We start from the raw sequence: 20,141 nt of genomic DNA, 5'->3' as shown, positions 1-20,141 counted from the left end.
GTGAATGTGCTTGGAACTCCTCCGCCAGCATCATCCTTCATTGTGGATAACCCTCCTTGGGTCCTTCTTATTGGCTGGGTTTGCTCTAAGCACTTTCCACAGGATAACTCCTTTGTCTCCCCAGCCGCCCTGGGTGGTAGGTACTATGACTGTCCTCATGTTGCCAGTGAGGAAAACTGAGACTCAGAAACGTTAAACAACTTGTCTCGGGGCATTAGGGGCAAAAACCCCATAGGGGACAGGGCTGGGGTTTGAACTCAAGCAGCCTAGCTCCAGTCTACTCTCAGCTATTGTTGAGACTTTCACAGCTGTTGTTGCTATTCCTGGCCCTGCCTGGCCCCTTTGCTAAAATTCACTCTTGGTGATGGGCCCCGATTCTCCCCCTGAAGTCCTTGGCATTTGTACCCCAAAGGACCTCACTACTGGGAGATATCCGAAATCTTGGCTTCCCTCACCCCTGAGGGCCACAGGCCTTGATGCACTGTTGTCATGGCGGCATTTGCTCCTTTTGAGGTCCCCTCACCATCGCCTGGTTAGTTCCCCCAGGGCACCCCACTTTCTCTCCTTGGCTCGCTGGGCAAGCCAAGTAAACAGCATCCACCAAGGGGCCTGTAGCAAAACAAATGGCAGCAGCCCCAGAGGCTTCTGAAGCTTCCACTTAGCAAGCAGCCTGCAAGCCTCCACAGGCAGCGCCCTTGGGGAGGGCTGCCATTCATCACTTGTTTGGCTGCAGGTGGCTCGGGAGCCCATGTGGGGTGGGGTCTGCTGGGATGAGGGATGCTAGCTTTTTGGGAGCTGAGGGGGCAACTGGGAGGGGTTGGGGATGAGTGGGGCTGCTCTTGGACCCCTTCAGGCTGCTTCAATGTCAACATCTTTGCTCCATTCTGATGTGGAAGAATGTCGTGTTTGCTTGTTTGCTATTTATACTGCAGGTGCTGTCTAGGGGTTTTCTTTGAAGCAGTGGTAAACTCTGAGGCACGTAAGTACATTTCTGGCTCATTGCTGTGCTCACACACATGGGTTCAGCTGATCCAAGGCCCATCCTTACCCCCCACCCCTCACTGCTTATGGACATGGGTCCTTCCTAAATCTGTACATTCCAGATACTACCACTCTCCCCGTGCCCCCCAGGAACACACTCCTAAATACATGCAGAATCTGGCTCCCGCTTCCTTCCCTGAATAGGGAAATTTCATTTCAGCCTCTCTTAGGATTGGTCATGCCATTAGCCACGATCTTGTTCTCTTCCTGTTAGCAGGGTGTGACCCTCTAAATTCAGCGGCCGTTTTTAATCCTCCCTGACACACTTCCCATCTACCTCAACTCCAGGACAGGGCCACCCACCTTCCGAGGAAGCAAACACCGCCTAGGCCTTCCTATAGCATAGTATCTAAACCATATCATATTTTTTTTCTAGTCAGTTTTATTGGGGTGCAATTTACACAGAGTAAAATATACCCTTTTTAGTGTACTGTTGTATGATTTTTGACAAACACGAATGATTGTGTAATCATCACCACAATCAAGATACAGAACAGTTCCATCACCCCAAAAGGTTCTCTCGTACACCTCTGCAGTCAACCACACCTCCCACCCCTAGCCTCTCACAACCAGGGGCTGGGTGGGCTTTATTTCTTCCCTTCTAGTTTCAGAATGTCACATGAATGGAATCTGGAGCCTGGCTTCTTTCATTCAGCATAATCCTTTTGAGATTCATCCAAGTTGTTGCATGTATCTGAAATCCATTCCTTTTTAATGCTAGGTAGTATTCCAAAGTATGGATGTACCACAGTCTGTGTATCCATTTGTCAGTTGAAGGACATTTGGGTTGTTGCCAGTTTTAGACAATTATGAATAAAGCTGCTATAAACATTCATGTAGAGATTTTTATGTGGACATATGTTTTCATTTTTCTTGGGTAAATACCTAGGAATGGGATTTCTGAGTTGTAAGGTAAGCATATATTTAACTTTTAAGAAACTGCCAAACTGTCTTCCAAAGTGACTGTATTATTTTGCATTTCTACCAGTGTTGTGTGAAAGACCCAGTTGCTCCACACCCTCACCAGTATTAGGTACTGCCAGTTTCCCCAGCCCACCTTCCTCCATGCTAAAGATGTGCTACATGGTACTTTAATCATCTATTTCTGTGTTTCTTGACCTCAAGTGGCAGCCTAGAAGGCAGGAGATGGGATCTGTTTATTTCTACATTACCTACACAAACTACATCAGGGTAGGAGCTCAGTAAACCTTGAATGGATGAATGAATGAATGAACACTTTCCAGGTTGCTTGGAAGTTTCTAGAGGACAGAGCTATTGATGTTCCATCACTCTCACCTGGAAAACTGCGATTTGACCACCTCCCCTCCAGTGATGGGGCCATACCTGGTCCACCTCTTCCTCACCCCTTCTTGAAGTCATGCCGCCCACACAGTCCCCTCCTGGCCCCTTTCTCTTAGGGCGCTGCCCATTTATTAGCCTCATTCCTTTGAGAAGAAACTGAATGTAGAGAGACCCTCCAGTACCAGGTATGGCCAGTGGGTCCCCCAGAGGACAAGCTACTGGGGAGATATGAGGACTGTGGGATTAAGAGGGAACTATAATGAAGGACAGATGCTTCTGCCTGGAAAGTTCAAACCAAAGCCAAGGAGCTGGGTGAGGATACACTGATACCTCAGGGTGGACTGAGAGAGAGGCAGCCCAGCAGCCTGATGACCCTGAATCCACACATTCACCATGAGTCCTGTGAGTCATCCCACAGTGTGGCCACTGGGCTTCGTCAGTGAGATAAGCTGCTCATTGGAGGGTCTGAGCACAAACTGGGAATGTGAGCAAATGCACTCCCAGAGAAACAAGGAAGACAAGCAGAAGCACTATGTGACGGGGGACCAAGGCTGCAAGCGGGGGAGGGATTGCCTGCTAGAGCAGGCCTGGGTCCTCTGATCCACCCACACAACATCAGAGGGCAGCAGCCAATCAGTGCCCTGAGGGCCTGACTGCAGGATGCGGGGCCTAGCCTGGCAGCTGCAGTGCATCCTTCATCCTCTGCAGACTGCGGCTCTGCGGTCGCCTCAGTTCAGAGTTACACATTCTGGGACAATGGAGGAGTCTACTGATACGGAAGATCAGCCCTTCAGTAGGTGTAGACACCGGGGAGCTGAATGGAACTCTCCTGAAGGATCTTTTCAGGAGGGCATGGGGGCAAGCAGAGGGATGCTGAGGACTGCAGTCCTGCAGGAGGGTAGAAGTGGCAGAAAAACAAAACAAAGAGTAACTCTCCAGAGTCAAGGGCATTCCGATCCCCTTGTGCAGGCTCCAAGGGTCACAGACCAGCCGGGTGCCAGAGCAATTAAGCAGAGAAGAGAGCAGTTAAACCTTCAGAGGTGGGGTGGCTGTGAGTTCAAGGTGACCTGCTGAGGTAAGGAGGCTGAGTACGGATGTGTGGTCCCGGTAAAGGCTGGGCAACTGATGGTCAAGAAGAAAAGAGACGTAGAGATCATCTACTCCAAATTCCCTCTCCTAGAGGTGAAGAATCTGATGTCTAGCGTGGGGAAGGGACTTGGCCCTGGTCACATGACTAACGTAATAGCGACAAAACTGGAACCTAAGTCTCTGGACTCTTAGAAGAGAGTTTTGAATCCAGAAACCTGCCTGTTCATCAGGAAAATCCAGTATAGAAAACTTCTCTTAAAGAGCAAAAAGCTAAAAATAGGAAGCAAAACGCGTTTGAGCTCAGATCTGTTTGGACTGGTTCATTCCTAACCCCAAATACCTGCCCTTGTGTAGCCTCTGGCTACAGGGGTTTAAGCCTGAGAGTGTGGTGCAAGGGGACAGTTTCTCCTTCTTTAGAGGACATTGCAACGAAAAGAGGGCTAGCTTTTCCTGGAAATATTTAGGCCCAGATTTGCCAGAAAGCAGACAACCATGTGGGGTTGTTTCTAGTTTAGGGCATGGCAGAAGGGGGGTGGGTTATGGGATGGGGGAGGAGACTGTCCCTGCCACATGCTTCAGGAATCTTCCCTCTCACTGACAATTGTACAGTGACTCAGGGAGGCAGCTGGTGGTGGAGGAGGAGGCTCTGCTCACACATAAAAGGCTAAGAGTGACCTGAAGCCAAACCACACAATCGCTCACAATTACCTTACATTTCTTTAAATTATCTACACCATGACCTGGACATGTCCCCTCTTCTGCCACGATTTTCCCTAAAGTTGTGGACCTTTAATGACCTCAGGACGGATCTAACATAGTTATTTTTTTTCTGGAGAACTCCCCGCCCCCCGCCCCGCCCCACGCCGAGCTCTTTCTTGTTCTATAAACCCTACTGAAGGGACAGGCTCAAGCTGCCATATTTGTCCCATGTGACTCCACTTCCCAACCCCCCACCCCCAGCTACAGCTGATTGGACCAGAATCAGATCCTGTCTCAATGTTGAACTATCTATTGGCTGGTGTAGGGGAGGAAACTTTTTTCCCTTTTCCCTTCTTGATTCTTTGGCTGGTCTATTAATTAAATTGACACAAGACAGATTAACAGGAGAAAAAACACACTATAATTTTGTATGTACAGGAGCTCACAGAAATATGAGACACAAAGAAGGGACCAAAGCAGGCAGCTTTTCTACCTTTTAGACAAAGAAACAATAAATTTGTGAGGAATTGACAAGACAAAGAAGTTTGGGATTGGGGTAGTAAATTGATAAAGAAGTAACAAAGTTTGTTCGTACAGGTTCCCCTGCTGTCCCAAAGTAGAGCATTCCTATGAAACCTTTCATAAACGGAAATGGTATAAAGCAAAGAAGCCACTACCTTAGGACATATCTTGCTAACGAATACACAAAATAAATGGAGATAAGGCACAGATGCTTACAGACACAGTTCAAAGCTACGGCAGCTTGATGCCAAGATGCTGAGTGTATTTCTTGGGGGAGGAGCTTGGCAGTACCACTCTTGCCATTCGGGGTGCACGCTGCCTCTATGACAGCCCACTGCAAAACAATTGCCGAATGCTGTTTTTGCTTTTCACACATTTTTATAAAAGCAAAAATCTTCATCATATCTCTTCCAGTTAGCAAAAACAGATGCAAATGTGGGTCTTTCGTAAAAGTGACGTGGCATAAAGCGAACTTTCCAAAAGTAGAGATACCTGTATAGCCTTCTCAGCTCTCAATTCCCTATCTCTGGTAATAAGGATGCCTTCTATCTCCCGGAACAGGGAAGGTACCTTTCATATGGGAGATTTATTTCTGCTTTCAGGGAGCAAAGGAGGGTCAGAGTGTCCTTCTTGCACTGGCTGCTGAAGTAATTTTAATTCAAAATAATCAATATGTCAAAATGGCATGTGGGGGGCAGCTTGCCCTGAACCCCATCGCTGGTCAATAACCAATTAGATTCACCATCTCAAGAATTTAAAGTACAGAGCCAGAACTCAATCGGAATTCAAAGATTATTGTGGGGACTTCACCCACACCTCAGGCTGAAGGTATCAGGAAGCAGAGAAGCTTCTTGAATAAGCGGCAGAGAGGAAAATGGCACCCACTGTAAATAGACAAGATGCCGTGGAGGCCTCAGAGGAAGAGAATCAAAGACAGTGTCTACCTTGAGCTCTAAGAGTTCAGATTTCCCAGATCCAATTTCCAAGAGACTGGGCTTTGTTTCCATGAGCTGCACTGTAACCTTATAATAATTACCTCCTTTATTTTGTCTTGCACGAGTGCTTTTCCATTCTTTGCATCCAGTAAACCCATCCTAAGATGCCTTTATCTTCATGTCATCTGACTTCACATATTATTAAAATGATCATTCCCAAATCTCCAAGGGATGGCCCTGGAGTTGGTGGTGGTGTCTAAGTCTCTACAGCTCCCATGACAATTGCCTTGGCAGAATGAAAGACCATTAAGAAGCTGAGTGAGGAGAGAAAGGAGGAAAGTTCCTCTTCTATAACTGCATAAAAAGTTTCCTAGAGAAAATGAGCCCGGAAGCCAAAAGAGGGCATCTAGTTAGTGATGGAAAGTGTCTTCCACCGACTTGGCTTGGTCCCTTCATTCATTCTGTAAACATTTATTGCGCACAAATGTGGGCCTGACCCTGGGTCTGGTGCTGAGGAAACAGAGAAACAAAGACACAGTTTCTTCTCAGAGTTTAGTGAGGGCGGCAAACGTGCTAGCACTTTGTTGCTTGGTTCTGCAACTAAGCCTCTGTTAGGGTCTGTCTTCTGTGAGAGTTATTTATCTCTGTGTCTGTCTTGTCTATGAGATGAACGGTCCAGAAAGAACAGGAACCCTTGGTTATCAACTCTCTCCCCTACCAAGACTTGTGCAGAGCCCGGCACCCAGGAAGTAATTGGAGAATTGACTACAGGGTCTGGGCTGTGGGTTGTATGGCTCCTCGATGGCCACTGATGGTGACCCTGGCCCTGACCTGCTAATCTTGGAAATCTGTGCTCCTGGGTCACAAAAGGACACCTCAGAGGGGTGAGGAAGGTGGTTAAAACCACTCAAATCCATGCTGGGGAAAGAACTCAAAATACATGCCCTCTGGGTGTGGGTGAGTGGTATTGTAGAGAGGTCCCCTGGGACACACAGATAAAGCCACTCATCTGGGAGATAAAGCCAGTAGCAAAACCAGTTGTTCCAAAGCACATTGGATGCTCTAAGTTTTCTAAGGGAGTCACCAGACTTAAGAATCTAATGGGTTGTAGTGAGGATCAGAGATACTCCCAGGACTAAAATGTCATTAAGAACTGTATGTATGCTTTATGACCTGTATACATGAGGAATGAGTTAGCAGAAATGGGGTAGCTTTCATGGTGCCCAGGCAAATAAAAGCCAGTGAACATGAGTGTTTCTAACTCTGGCAGGAGGTGAGGGAGCCCTGACCAACCCCCATGGGTACCCGGACTCGTTGGCAGGAATTCTTCTAGAGCGGAGACGTAGGTACCTGGATCTGTGGCATGTATGTTAACCATTAAAAGCATAAACCAACATCCTGCCCCCACATTCTGCCTCAATACCATCCAAACAACTGATTCCAGGCTGTTTGGGAGCAACGTTTCTCAAGACAGTTCCGATTTACCATCAATCTCTTAGGAGGTTAGTTGTCATGAGTTAGTCCTCTAGTGTGTGCATCTAAATGTGACAGCATCATCTCCAGGCAGAGAGAGCAGGACATTTTGTATTCAACACAGCATGAAACCAAGTGTCCTAACAGCCCCAGCAGCCTAATATCTCATGCAGAAATGGTGCATCATGTCACCAAGCCACAAATAAACTCAAGATCGACAAACGTGGAATGGCAGGGGGAAAGCTGCAAAAGTGAGTTGATAACAGGCAGTTCCCCCAATAAGCTCTCAAGGTGCTGAGACTGGGTTCCATGTATTTACCAATACAGCTATTTTTAATTCGTTAGAGATTCAAGTTTAACTAAATTGCTAAGGACCTGTAAACTGTCCTTTTCTTCTGAAGCTTCTGCTTTCAGTATCACCTACCACCCCACATGCTGGCAAAACCTAAATTTAGCCATCTCCTTCAACTATGTCAGTAATCACAGGGGCTAGACTCACTTGATAGGGGTGATATTATAAGTGAAGTCAAGAAAGAACACATCATTAAAAATGTTCAGGGCCAGCAAAATGCCTTTGAAATGGCTTGCTTTTTAGCTGGAAATGTGAAATAGCATAGCGGCATGATGCCTGCATTAGGAAGATAATAGAAATGTAATGCTATTCCCTATGCCACTTTTAAAGCCCTGGGCAACTCTGGGCTCCAACAAATTAACAGACGGATGCTCTTTTCTTTAAGAAAATCAGATTTATTGGCGAAATGGAAAGCACGTCACATTTCCTAGTCAGTCACCTCATCCACCCCTTTAACAGCTCATCTACTACTAACCTCGGGGTTCTTTCCTTCTGATGAAACCTAGGTCCTTCATTCCCCTTTAAGTCTGACAATCAAGGCGTCAGCACTGCCATGGGAGCTGACAGTGACAGTGTTTCCATCTCTAAAACCTGGTACATTTTGTTCTAAACCAGTTTCCGAGAAGGTCTGAGTAGGAAGCCATACTGTGAAGAGCCCCAGCTCCAGCAACCCCGGGAGAGGGTACAGGAGAAGGGCCCACCTCTGATCAAATGTAGGCTGACCCTAAAAATTTTTATATGGTTGTATTATAGTTATAGGATCACACTAGGTGCATACTTACAAGGCCCTTTCTTTGTGTGAGAGGTAGTATAAAGAATTCTCCAGGGAGACTCATCAAAGACCAAACCAAAGTTACCTTAGGAAGGACAGCCCCTCACAACAAAAAAAATATTTGGCTAAAATGTCAATAAGTATCAAGGTCGAGAAACCCCGGAGTAGATAATCTCTAAGTTACCTTCAAGCTATAAGAATATCTACCCTTCTGCATGAGTATTAAAAACTCACATGAGCATGTGTAATTAGGACCCCCTGAGTTCGATGGCAAGGCCCAAGGCACTTATCTCAGGTACAAGGAGGGCATCCTGCTTCTGTCCCTACCTCCTGGGGTTCACCTTCCAAGCTAAGCAGACCCAGGGCCATCTGTTGCCATCTTATCTCTCACCCCAGCATCAGCAGAACATTCATCGTCAAAGAAGGCATTTTCAGTTAGAGAAGCTTGATGGGGGTAGGGACAGAGTCCATGATGTCATCACTCCATCAGTCTGCTAGGTTAACACTTGTCACTGGACTTTTCTCACTGCCAGATTTCCCTCATTATCTGGTGAACTCTGTTCCTGTCTGTCAGCCATGCCTGCCAGGGACCCAGGAGTGCAAACTTACTTCACTGTCTCATGTCCATCTCTTTCCCCCTTTAGGACTAGGATCTGCCAGCTCTAAAGACTCACCTTCCCCTGAGCTGGGGACTCAAGCTCTTCACTTCTCCCTGGAGGCTTGGATTCACAGTCCTAAAGATAGCATCAAGACTCAAGCTGTGAGCTGGGATTTAGAATGCAAGGAAATGTTTAATGTGAATATCAATGGCACATGTGGTGCCACTTCTCCCTCCTGCACTCATGGCAGACATCAATAATCAATCACAAAAATTTTTCCCATTTGAACTGGAGCATGGCTAAACACAGCAAAGGCAGGGGGATGAGAACTTCAACTAGATTGTAAGTTCCATGAGGGCAAGGACACGGTCTGTTTCATTCACTAGTCTATCCTCAGAATACACAGGAGTGGCCTAATAAAAGTTTGTTGAATGAACGAAGAGCCTCCCAGCTCATGGTTTCCCTAAGATGCACACTGCCTGCTTGGCTCCAGGGGTGAATGGACTCTAATCTGTAGCTCATGCTCTAGGCTAATGCTGGATAAAGGAGCCCTGGGGAAGGAAGGGAAGGAAGGAGGAAAGGTGATTTAATGAGCAATACTCTCTGGTAAAAAAGGGGACTGTGGGAATGATGGTTTTCATTATTTCCAAAAGAGGGATAATAGGTGTAAGTGAGAGCTTTGAAAGAATCTGGTACTTGTGTAACTTCCCCACATATATTATTTTTTATTATCCCTTTCCTGTGGTGATTAGAGAGCTTTAGGTATTTTAAGCTATCATTTAGTGAGTGCTATGCTCTAACAGCTTTATAAACATTAACCCACTAGACAATCACAAAAGGTCGGTTCTATTTTCACCCCCTTTTCTCAGAAACCAAGGCTCAGAGTGATTAATTACATGCCCAGATGCACTGCTAGTGGGGGACTCAGCTCAGATTCATACGTAGGCCAGTGTGCCTGCAAAGCCAATACCACAAATCCTTCAAACAGAAAGAGTCCGAGTGCTTGTGTTTGGTGGCTGCAGGGTGGGAGAAGAGGGTGTTCTGGCTCTCTGCCAAGTTTGAGGAGAGAGAAACCTCAAGGGAGGGAGTGGCAGGGGAGCAGCTGAGGGCCTGAGACCTTAGGGAAGGCAGAAAACAGTCTCATGGAGTTGGCCTGGATAGGAAATAGATCCTTAGCACCCAACTCTGGGAAACTCCTGGGGGCGGAGGGACGACTTAGAGGTCCAGAGTGGTCTATTATATTTCTGGTCTACTGCCCCATCATCCCCATCATGCCCTGCTTACTGCCCCACCATCCCCTATTCTACTATCTATTACCCCCTTGTGCACCGTCCCACCATGTCCTGGTTGTCTCCCCCACCATTACTGCTGCCTGATTTAACAAATAAAAATACAGGATGGGGGCATTCCCTGGTGGCGCAGTGGTTAAGAATCCGCCTGCCAATGCAGGGAACACTGGTTCAAGACCAGTGTCCGGGAAGATCCCACATGCTGTGGAGCAACTAAGCCTGTGCGCCACAACTACTGAGCCTGTGCTCTACAGCCCATGAGCCACAAGTACTGAGCCCACGTGCCACAAGTACTGAAGCCCGCGCAACTAGAGCCTGTGCTCTGCAACAAGAGAAGCCACCGCAACAAGAAGCCCACTCACCGCAACGAGGAGTAGCCCCCGCTCGCTGCAACTAGAGAAAGCCCACGCGCAGCAGCGAAGACCCAACGTAGCCAAAAAAAAAAAAAAAAAAAAATACAGGATGGCCTGCATTTTTACAGTTAACTCTGATATTCAAATCACAACAAATAATTTTTCAGCATAAGTATGACCCATTGAATATTTGGGATATACTTAAACTAGGAAATTATTCATTGTTTATCTGAAATTCAAATTTAATTGGCCATGCTATATTTTATGTAGCAATTCTATCCACTAGATAGCATCGTTACTGGCTGGCTGTCTCAACATCCCTCGTTCTACTGCCCCACCATCTCCCAGTTTACTGGTCCACCATCCCCTGTTCCACTGCCCTACCACCCCTAGCGGAAGCTCCTGAGTAACTGTCACGTAGCCTGCCCAGAGCTGCCTGGTGATCTTTCCCCATTTTAGCCTCTCCTGGAGCCCTCCTTGAAGCAGTCAGCTGCAGCCCTGAGGACAGGGACCTAAGCATCCTTTCCTAAATCCCTCAGATCCTCCCAGGGGAGGCAGCAGACTCAGGCTTCCTGTGGGGGTGATGAGGGGGCTTCTGGCCAGCAAAGTAATCAACCTGATGAGCCAAGAAACATTGCCTTACTGTTTGGAAAACTTCATCACTTCCCTGGCTCTGGACCCAAACAATCATTTTAAGGTGTTTCGAGGATGCGGGTGGGGGATTGAGAGGACGGTGGATTGTTTCTCCCCCAGACTTGCCAACTGCAGACAGGATAGGTTAATGAGCCGTGGAAGTAGAATTCACCCAGGAAATGATGTGCGGCCACCCCCTTGAGCGTGTGCCTGAAGGCTGTAAATCTCGGGGCTTGGAGCTGGCGGAAACTAGCAGCTCACTGCCTGTGGGGTGCTCCGACCCCTCCCTTCAGACATAACTGTAGAGACAGGAAAGGACTCAGCCTTCAGGCAGGAATCCCATGAATTGAAGAAGACAGGGAGCAGGGCGGGCGAAGGAACTGGAGAAGCGGCGTCTTCTGTATTCCACAATCCTGGGTGTTTTATCACCCAACACAGGCACGCATGCACATGCGCACATGTGCGCGCGCACGCTCATGCAGCCTGCGCATGCTCACAGCACGGGAGCTGGGAGCTGCTTCTTACGCCTCTTATGCTGCTCGCTGTCAGCCAGTTGCTTTCCCAGTCTCGGCCTCCGTGTGTTCATTTGTCAAATTTAGGAGAAGGACTAGAATCTCTCAGCCTTGCCTGTAAAGGTCCCGGAGTTTGGAATCCCCACCTGACTATAAACTCCCCGAGGGCAGGAACTTGGCTTCAGTCCGGACTTGGCTTCAATCCCCGGGTGCCTGAGCGCCCAGAAACCTCAGGAGAAGCCTCTGGAGGGTCCACCAATGCCAGCTTCTGTTTGCGGCCGCTGTCCCTAGACCTGGAGGCTGCCCACAGAGCCAGAGGCCTTTTTCAAACGTGAGCTGGGACCCATCCAGACTACTCTGGCAGAGGCTGAAGGAGGAACCCGCTTCCGAAGTCAGGATCCTGAATTCCCAAGCGGGTCACGCATGGCACCCTGCGCTCCAGTGCCTTGGGACCAAGCAGGAGACCCAGCAGAGGGTGAGAACACATCTGGCAGGTCCCACCCGGAGTCATTCACACACTCACAGCCACTGCAGATGCCTTTTGATTTAGCTTAATTATGCCATCTGCCCACATTAAATGGTAAAATATCTCAATCACTCCCCTAATCCCAGAGGGAAGAAAGAGATAAGAGGGAACTGTCATCCCTGGAGTGGAGCTGAAGGACCCTGCCCGACCTGTGTGACTTCTCTCCCTTCATGAGAGACAGCCTCCAGTATTTACAAATTCTTCTTTGTCTCCAAAACTCTAACTCCATCTGTTGCCTCACTGCTTCCTTTTTTTGGCGGGGGTGGGGGGGTGGGGAAGGGGAGGAGCAGGGCTCACGGATGTCTGACCATAAATAGGAAAAAGGTCAGAGCTTTTCTTTGTTTTCCCTCTGCCTTTGGGTACTTCAGTGCCTGTGACACTGTTCTCTTCCAGTAAGTCTGTGTTCTTTTGGCCCTCCCTTAGCTCTTGGTTCTGCTGAAGGAGCCCTGTGCAGCCACAGGTCGGGGGACTCTGGCAGAGCACCACTGAAGTGACCTGTGACCCTCACTCAACTCTGCAGGTATGTGGCCAGAGACTGAAGGATGAGGGATAGGGTTTGTGTGCAAGTTGGGTGGGAGAGTCTCCCAGGGCAGAGGCACCTTAGCAGGGTTGCTGTGGACCAGGGGATGGCCGTTGCTCTGCTTTGCCGTTCCAGATAATAAATTTATAAGCGTGCTTGTAGTTCAAGCTCTAGAGGCATTGACTTACTATCAGTAAATTCCTAAGACACTGATGAACTTGAGGCTAGTATAAAACCAGGGAACAGAGCTCAAAAGGGATTGATTCACAATCATTAAATTCCTAAGAGACAGAAACTCAAGGCAAATGTAAAACAGGGTGACATTCCTACCAGGTATCCCCTTTCTAGTATCAAGCTAACCCAGAAAACTATATACACTACTATGTATAAAATAGATAACTAATGAGAACCTGCTGTATAGCACAGGGAACTCTAAAAAAAAAAAAAAAAGACAAGTACTAGGATATAACAACGTGATAATATAATTGACATTGCTGTATGTTCTGTATGTAAATTGAGAGTGGATCCTAAGAGTTCTCATCACAAGGGAAATAATTTTTTTTTCTTTTCTTTTGTATCTCTATGTGATGATGGATGTTCACTAGATTTATTGTGGTAATCATTTCATGATATATGTAAGTCAAATCATCATGCAGTGCACCTTGAACTTATACAGTGCTATGTGTCGATTATATCTCAATAAAAATGGAAGGGGGGAAAAAAAAAAGAAGGTTGCTTAGTAAGTGCAGAGCAAAGGGACATTTTGTCAAGGCATTAGAAAATTGTAATGAACTATGCCAGGCCCACAGCAGTCTCTGTATCCAGAGCCAGTGTCTCTTTAAAGTGCAACTGGAGCCACACTGACTGCCTCCTTTCCAGGGCTCTAGGCAGATCACAGACCTTCAGTTAGCATACCCCTTTTTCAGTCAGCTCCAGCACTATTGATTGGGCTGCAAGTCTCTTTAGCTACATTTCAGTCCTGGTCACCTTTTTTGGTCTTGAGTATTTCCCAATCTCTTCATTACACATCTACAAAGCATCATTTAGAGTGGATTTTTTTCCATAAATGGCTAAATGTATCCTCTTTTTTGTTAATTTTAGCTGTTTTACTTTCTTGAAAATGACTTAAGCTCCAGGTTCTGGGAGTATCTTTCTATAGCACCTAGGTAAAAAGAGTCCTTGCCACCCTCTCTCAGACAGAATTTTTATATTGTTTCAGGATGCTCTTGGGTGTCTGTTTGAGGCTTAGCTCAGCCATTTGCTAGCTGTGTTACTTTGGGCAACTAAACCTCCATGAGGCTTTGTTTCCTTGGAACAAAATGGGGATATCAATGATCTCACAAGGTGTGAGGATCAAGGGAGATCATAAAGTGTTGTTATCTCAATCATGTATTGGAATGGACTATGTCCTTATGATTCTGACACCAATTCCAATGTGTGGGGGGGTGGAGTTTCCCACACGTCCAAGCAATTCTCAGACACCAGCTTGGTTTCCCAGTTTAACTCAGTTCTGACCCTGTTTACCTGGAGATGGGATCAGATCCCACACGAGAAGGGCTCAGTCCCACGAGACTGCCCCTGAGCTCCCACTTCAGATGCCAGTCAAAGTCTGGGTTGTCACCTGTATTTGTGACCACACTGCTAGAGATTGGAGGTTCCAACAACCCCCTCCTTGAATTCAATTAATTTGCTAGAGTGGCTCACAGAACTCAGAGAAACATTTTACTTACTAGATGACTGGTTTATTTTTTTGTAAAATGATACAACTCAGGAAGAGCCAAATGGAAGAGATTCATAGCACCAGGTGTCGGGAAAGGCTTGGAGCTTCCATGCCCTCTGAGGGGACCACCCTCCAAACCCTGTCCTTTGGAATTTTTACGGAGGTTTCATTACATAGGCCTGCTGGAATAAATCATTGGCCATTGGTGATTGAACTCAATCTCCAGCCCCTCTCCTCCCCTTCCTGCAGATGAGGGGAGCAAGGGGACTGAAGGTTTCAACTCTCTAATCACAAGCATGGTTGACCTCCCTGGCAGCCAGCCTCCTTTCCTCGGGTGCTTTCCAAAAATCACCCCATTAACATAACAGAAGACACCTTTATTGCTCTTGTCACAGGAAATTCCAAGAGTAGCTTTGTGCCAGGTAATGGGACAAAGACCAAACATGTATTTCTCATTGTAGATCACGACAGCACAGTTCTTATGGTGACTGTCATCAGTCAGGAGCCTGAAGGGATGCTTTCCCAAACCAAGTATGCTTACCTCATTTATTCAAAAAGCATTTATCAAGCACCTACTATGTGACAAGCATCATACGCACCCTGATAGAAACAATTTTCTTAAATGTTGAAAATAACTACTTTGCTGTGGGAGGTGAGGATAGCATATTGATAACTAATATTGGGAATTTACTGTGTGCCAGAGTACTGGTTGCAAGCATCATTCTGTTTAATCCATATAACAATCCAGTGAGGTAGATATTTTTATTATCCCCATTTTGCAGATTAGCACACTGAAGCTCAGAGAAATTAACCAAATTCCTTAAGGTCATACAGCTCGACTGTGGTGTTTTTGGAGCCCAGATCTTTGCGGCTGCAAAGATCATGCTCTTAACCACGGCTTCAGAGAGGTATAGATTACAAATGCAAAGTCAAGATTGGTACAAATTAGGTCTCCTTGCACTGTATGTGTGATTCTCTTGCTTGGTTATTTAAATTTAATGTGTTGTATTCAAACATGACTGTGGGTTGGGTGGGTGGGTAGAGAGAGGATCTCCCCTAGTAGGGTGAAAGTCATGAAAGAAGCCGTCAGGAGGACCAAGAAGATTCTCAGACCAGAACTCAGGAGGTAGACCCTAGGTCTATGCAGGGGGATTTCCCCATCTGGGGAGTGGGGCAGTGGGTGTGGGTGTGGGCTCCAGGAACGTAGGTTTGAAGATGGCATCCACCATTTTGGAGCATCTGGGAACTAGGAAGGGGGGAAGGGCCAGTGAACCAGGAAAACTTGCCATCTCCCTTAATAAAATTCCAGACCTCCAAAGCTAGTAGTAAGGGGGCCAGGCCTCACCGCATCTGACTCAGAGATTCATACCTAACCCCGGGGTTGTTTGGATAATGACTGCTGCCTCTCCTGTGGACTTTCACTTCCAAAGGTCCAGCCAGAGAGAAGGCACAAGACTGTCTTTGAAGGCCATCCCTGAGTGGGCAGGGTATCTTGAAATCATGTTGCATGGTCGTGTTTCACTGTCTGCATTTAATTTTCATTTGTTATTCCTTTAGTCAAGTCTTATCTAACTGGCCCAGCCTGGTTTCTGCCAGGCAAAGGGAAAGGTCTTCTGTTCAGGCTCCAGCATTAAAGAGATTGCAGGTTCCCTGAAGCTCTGCCAGGCAGAGTATACTCTGCATTCTCTTCAGGAGCTATACTGAGAATATATAAAGTGATAATTCACTGAATCACTTGAGGCCCTGACCCCACCCTTCCACCCTCAGGCCCAGAGCAACTGATGCTTCTGCTCTCAAATTCCTGATAATGGTTCTGGGTGGTAACCATCATCTAGCACCTCATACCCAGAGTGTGTCCCTGTCCCGGGGAACCATTAGCCTAGCATCGCAGGACATTTTAAAGAATGCAGAGCCTCAGGCCCACCCCAGACCTACCGAATCAGAATCTACATTTTAACAAGATCCCCAGGTGATTCATATGCACAAGAAAGTTTGAGAAGCACAGACCTAGGGCAGGGGATCTTAACCTGGGTTCCATGAACTTGAATGGGAAAAAAATATTACATCTTTATTTTCACTAACCACTAACCAAAATTTAGCATTTACTTCAATGGTGGATGTAGGCAACAAGTTACAGAAGGTATTAGCAATACCTGTGACTTTGTCACCAATAGAAATCATGAGCATTTTCAACATTACAGTTGTTTTAGAGATCTTGAAATAGCATATATTTCACCATTATTGCAAAATTACATTAGTTATTAGATCTGAGGCTAGATCATGCTGTTTGATAGTAGTGAAGTATATATATTATATGATAAAAATTTAAAGTATTTTTGATAACTATCTCAAAGGAATTGACTTCCTATATAATCCTATGTATTTTTTTTTTTTAATACACTAGAAACTATTCTAGAAGGGTCCATAGGCCTTGATGGAAGAAATTTTCACATATTGAGGTTAAAGGGAAGTCATTCTGGCTTATACATGATTGGACTTGAACTTTATGCTAACTAGAACAGCCTGTCCTATGGCCTGTCAAACATGTATTATATATCTGCTTTAACCATGAAGAAAATAATGCATTTAAGAATCAGAATGGAGTAACTGCTGTTCAGGCATCCAAAATGAAGCCAAGTAGCCATTGTGGATGTGGATTCAGACACGTTCCTGCATCACTGAGACCTTGAATTTTCTAAACTGTATCAGACTTAAGGATACCACCAGCAGTTGTCAAAACAATATCTGCTAGCAGCTGCCAGCTGCAACCTTATGGTCTCAAGGTGTCCCCTTGTAAATATGCATCATCTCAGACCCCAACCAAGCCTTGCTTAACAAGCACTGTTACTTCTTGCCAGCTCCAATCCTAATTTCTGACAATTTATGTAAGTCTTGCAGTTTGGGGCTATATAAGCCTCCTCCATTTTGTAGTCTGGTAGAACACAATTCAAGTGCTTCTTGAATCTGTCTCTGGGCTATAGTCATCAGTTTGGCTTGAATAAAAGACCTAAAATGGCATGGTTAAAGATCTGATTATGGGCTTCCCTGGTGGCGCAGTGGTTGAGAGTCCACCTGCCGATGCAGGGGACACGGACGGGTTCGTGCCCCGGTCTGGGAAGGTCCCACATGCCGCGGAGCGGCTAGGCCCGTGAGCCATGGCCGCTAAGCCTGTGCATCCGGAGCCTGCTCCGCAACAAGAGAGGCCACAGCAGTGAGAGGCCCACATACCGCAAAAACAAAAACAAAAACAAACAAACAAAAAGATCTGATTATAATTCAGTTGACAGAGAAATTTGGTTATCTCTGATATGTAACATTTTAAGATAACAACTAGAATTATGACTGGTAGCATTAAAGTAGGAAATAAGAATTTTAGAAATTTCATATAATTTCTAGAACACTTATGTTGATAAAATTTACCCATACAATATAACCGAAGATGGTTTATTATCATTCATTTGACAATGCTTCCCATGTAATTTAACATATCAAATAAGCCTAATTAGTTAATATCTCTTTAATAAGGAGAGAAAACAGATCTCTTGAGGTGTTCCAGGGACCCTCTATAAAAACTCAAAATTATTTCCAGGTCAATAACACTTCATTTAAAATTTGATTTCTTCAAAGTTTGTCAAACATATCAAAAATGTTTTAAAATACTTGGTCGAGTAGGATCATAGGTCACTGTTAAACAATACTTAGCTATCTATTCAACCAAGTGACAAAAGATTTCAAAGGCAAGTACAGAAAGTTACAGCAGATTACTTAAAAGGTAAAGAAGCTTTTACAATCTGTTATCAAAGGCAGATCAATAGTTCAAGAAAACTTTGTCCTCTCAACAGAGAAAATAAAATTCCAGCTTTGTACCAGCTTACTTTTGATATTAAAATTCACTCACTCGAGAATTCCCTGGCAGTCCAGTGGTTAGGGCTCTGCACTTCCATGGCAGGGGGCACAGGTCAGTGAACTAAGATCCCATGCTCTGTGCAGCATGGCCAAAAATAAAAAAGTAAAAAAAAAAATAAAAAAAAAAAACAATCACTCACTCAATTAAATTCATTCCAGTCTTAACCAGCTTGACTTTTTCCTCAGGGTTCCTTTTTCACAAACCTTCTATAACTTCCTTTTTTACCTTCTGATTTTGTCCTGTGCTTTCCCTTTCTCTCTTTTTTTAATTAGTCTCTCTATAGGACAAACTTTCTTTTTCCTTAACAAAATGCATTTCCATTCCTTATACCTTTTTTCCCTTGTGTATGAATGTTTTCTTATTAATTAGTACTTTTAATTACATACACTAATTAGAATTTTTAACCCTTAGAAACATTAATTTCTAGTGAAAACTAAGAAGTAAGCAATTGTAAACTGCTATACTTGCATTTTTTCTTGATTGACAATATGAATATGTCTCATAATTTCTAAAAACATACATTCCTCAATAGCATATTTTTTCCAGTGTGGTACAAGACATGTTTCCAATAAACCCAAACATCTTTAGTTTTTCTATAATAAGACAAAAATAGGTACACTTAGACTTATTTAGCAATTAATGTTTCAGTATTTTATCTTATTTGGAAATGATCTAGACATTCAACAAATTTCCATCATTTAACTTAGCAAACTCTAAAGTTTTAAGTTACCAAAAAGAGAAGAAACTATTTTTAAGTAGACATACCATAAAACATAATTATTCTTAAAGAATTCACCTAAAAACTCTTAACCCATTTACATTTATTTATTTTATTTCTTCCCAACAATTATGTTTAGAATACCCATAAAAACTTCATGAGACATTAGACAAAGTCAACCATCATCCCAAGCTATTTTTGTTCCTGACAAATTTTGTAATAGAGGTAACATGATCTTATCTGACTTCCAGTAAACCTAGGTACAATAAAAGTATTATACTTAATGTTAATGACTCTAAAGACATGTCTGCATTGAACCAAGAAACTTAAACTAGCTTTAATATTTTCCCAGATCACATGAAGCTGGAATTCATTTGGGTTAGTTTCTCTTATATTTCTGAGAATTTATATAGGCACTTAATTTTCTTTAAGCCAACAAAATAGAGCTCTCTTACAAATTAATTTTGGCAGTACCATCTGCAGGTATAAATTACCACACATCTGTAGCACATGTACATAGACATGTATATAGACACATACAAACACACAAACAGATGCAAAGAAACCACACAGTCCCATTCCAAAATTTCAGCCATGAATCAGATACAATAATACAAAACCCATCAGTTACAACAGAGGTTGAATTCAAGTTGGATTTCTGGAAGACGGAACAAATCAAGGTCATCTGTTTAGATTTTTAAACCCTCTTTACTAACATTTATGGAGAAGACACAAGATTTATATTTGTCCTTGACAAGTCAAGTTTCAATAACACATCCCCCTTTTGTTGTTTCTTTGGATAAGAATTACCTTCCTGAAATTTGCATTTTAAAGAGCTGGCCTAAATAAGAGTTCCTGGAGAAGACCAGGTAGAACATTTACATCTCAAAGGTACAGGGAGAGAAATAGAAGTTCCTTCTAGGAGGACTTTTGTTCCCTTAAGGCCAGAATTTTTTTTTTTTTTTTCTTCAATACTTACAAGCCTCTTAAGATAAACAGGGGAGGTTTGGGGAGTGGTAAAAAGGATAGTGGGCTTTAAATTGTTTCTGGAGCCACACCTCTGGTCCTGTAAAGACTAGATTTGCACAATCAAGGACAGCTGTTTTTAATTCCTCAAAGAATTGGGTGGCCACCTAAATGACAGACCAGTGGCCTCTCATCTTGGTAATCCATTTACAG

Source organism: Lipotes vexillifer, unplaced genomic scaffold, assembly GCF_000442215.2.
Source record: "Lipotes vexillifer unplaced genomic scaffold, Lipotes_vexillifer_v1.1 scaffold393, whole genome shotgun sequence".
Taxonomy (NCBI): domain Eukaryota; kingdom Metazoa; phylum Chordata; class Mammalia; order Artiodactyla; family Lipotidae; genus Lipotes; species Lipotes vexillifer.
Note: the sequence above shows the minus strand (reverse complement) of the source record.